Raw genomic sequence first — 2874 nt, forward strand, 5'->3', positions numbered from 1 at the left:
GCGTGATTCATGGGCACCTTAGGGGGTTCATGTCATCTTGCCTGGGGGGTCCTAGGTATGGGTACCCTCTTCAAGTCTCTGTCAACGGCCTCCTTGCCTACAATGACAAAGTCGAAAACAATAAATGGTCTAATTATCACCTATCAGGTGCCAGCCAAGCTGACATGATATCTGGTAGCCGAGCGAAAACAGTAGAAGAATTTAATCACATCACCCCATTTCTTAAGTTTTTCGTTTTAATTGTGACAAACTCCCCCCTACCAAGTTACAGTTTCTCCTTGAACTATGGTAGGTTCCCAAGAAAAGAATAACTACAAATTTTACTTTCAATTCAAGCCCCAACAACGTCTGAGTGTCAGAAACATATTTACTTTACCTGATACTAAGACAAGCAAACAAAACCCAAACGTGACTGCTCTGCTGTGTTTCGCTTCGATTACACAAACCCAAATTCTCACAAAAGAAAAACAATTAGCAATCAAATTACAAAATCAGAACAACGCAAGTTCACACATATCATAATAGTAGTTGTCCATTTTACCATGAGAAAATAGGAACTGTAACAATATTCATACATAAGAAATACAATATGAGTAACTAAAAATCAAGAAAAAAATACCCAAAGGTTACATATACATAAAATAAGAACTAGCAAATATCTTTGAAAAACAGAACATACGGAGAAATATGGGTAGCTAAAAACCAAGAAACAAAATAGTGAAATGTTACATATGTAGAAAGCAAAATTCATAGCAAGTAACTCTGAAAAACAATGTGTGTGTGATACTGCCACATACATCCATGTGATAAATGTAATGGAGGGTGACAATTTAAACTAGTAGGTTCATCAAAATCTTGTATAATGAAGATAAACGGACATAAATGTGACAAGCAGCGGGGAGCAGGCCCATGCTTGTCGATACAGTGAGCACTGAACAACGACTGATAACTATATGCACATGGCGGAAAGAAAAGCAGTGTTGACACATATAATTACATTGTTGCCACGATGCATAATGAAAAAGTGGTCTTACAGTATATGTAAAGGGAAAAGATAAATGGAAATAAATATCATTCTTCTACGAAATAATAATAAAGCAAATGTACATTAATGTTCATAACTGTACGTAATGTAAATAATATACGGCATAATATTAGATATCTATACACCTCCCTCCCCCTTTACGCTCGTAGCAGTGTCTCGAGCGGAACGGTAATTTCTCTGAGCTAGACGAGGTGAATGACGAGGGACATTGGAGGGTTTGGATGATGGCTCTCTTTCCTGGCCAGAACAAGGGGACACAAGGTCTTGGGGGGAGGTGTCATCACTTATATTAGCCACTGGGCGTAAATGTCGTCGGTTTCGAAACCATACACGACCACTTGGAAGGAGTACTTCATACTTTCTGGCCATTCCGCGGCCCATCACGGTACCAATCTTGTCCCATTGAAGTGTCGTTGCATCCTGTATCCTGACTCATTGGCCGATGGTGAGTTTGGGTAGATGGTGGGCATGAGAGTTGTAAAGGCTCACGGGCAGGTCGGTTTGGGCAGCAGTGCGGCGGTCGTAATCTTCGGTCTTAGTTTGCCACTCCTCTTTGAATGATCTGGGGTGGGCTGGAACACAAGTGCGGAGAGGATGGCCATAGAGAATCTGCGCAGGGGAGCGTCCAGCAGGGTTCGGTGTATTCCGAGGCTCCATCAGTCCTCTATCAAAGGCTTCACAATCTATGTTCCCGGATGGGGCGGTCTTGAGGATAAGGTGTTTCACGGCTTTCACGGCAGCTTCTGCGTGTCCATTAGACTGAGGGTAATGTGGAGATGTGATGATGTGATGAACTCCAAAGCTGTCAGCAAATTGCTTGAAGTCGTGGCTGGAAAATGGGGGTCCTCCATCAGTTCGTAAGCGGAGTGGAACACCAACCTTGCGGAAGAAAACACAGAACATTCTTGTAACTCTGGCTGTAGTTGTGTCACGTCCACGGGGAACAACCACAGGCCAGCCTGAAAGTCTATCTGCAATAACAAGGAAGGATTTCCCTGCTACGTGGAAGAAGTCAGCCGACACGTTTTCAAAGGGCCGGGATGGGTGGTCGTCACACACGTAAGGTTCCTGTTGCTGACTAGGGAGAAGCTGTTGGCAGGCCTCACAGCTTTCTACTTTACTCTTAATACCTGCATTGATGCCTGGCCAGAATACTGTCTGCATTGCACGACGTCGAGTAGCTTCAATCCCTCGGTGGCTGTCATGGAGTCGATCCAAGGTGCGTCGACGGAGGGCTGCAGGGATGACGATCCGGGGTCCATACAATACCGACTCTCCATCCGCGTAAAGGTTGTCCCGCAGCTTCCAATACGGGAGGGCGGAAGCGTGGAGATCATAGCTGTTGGTGGGAAAGCCATTGGATACGTAATGAACGAGACGACTGTAATCTTGATCCTGAGATGCGGCCATGCGGATCTCTTGTAGAGACTTATTCTCTTCGATGATGGGTCCTGTTGCCTGGTTGTCAGTAGAAGTGGCGGTCTGGCAACGATACGCCTGACATGTGCAGTCGAAGTAGTGCATTCTTCTTCATCTTCAGGTGTGGGGCAACTGGTTGGGGAGCGAGACAGGGCGTCTGGTATGCAAAGTTGTTTCCCTGCGCGCCATACTGCAGTGAAGATGTAGGGGGCCACTTTCATCTTGAGACGTTGAAGGCGTGGATTCTCAATAACATCCAGAGTGTGGTGATTGAGAATCGGTATCAAGGGACGATGATCAGTCATTAAGGTGAAATGCTGAAGTCCGGACAAGTATAGGCGGCAATTAGCTATAGCCCAAGTGACTGCAAGTAGCTCCAGCTCTATGGTGGCGTAACGAGTCTCGGTATC

At 45.3% G+C, this 2874-nt stretch overlaps 1 pseudogene; it reads right to left on the reverse strand.

Annotated features, from left to right (window-relative positions):
* Positions 1-1162: 1162 nt before the first annotated feature.
* LOC137620453 (uncharacterized) lies at positions 1163-2098 on the reverse strand (annotated as a pseudogene).
* Positions 2099-2874: the final 776 nt, after the last annotated feature.

This window comes from Palaemon carinicauda, chromosome 27 (genome assembly GCF_036898095.1).
Source record: "Palaemon carinicauda isolate YSFRI2023 chromosome 27, ASM3689809v2, whole genome shotgun sequence".
Classification (NCBI taxonomy): domain Eukaryota; kingdom Metazoa; phylum Arthropoda; class Malacostraca; order Decapoda; family Palaemonidae; genus Palaemon; species Palaemon carinicauda.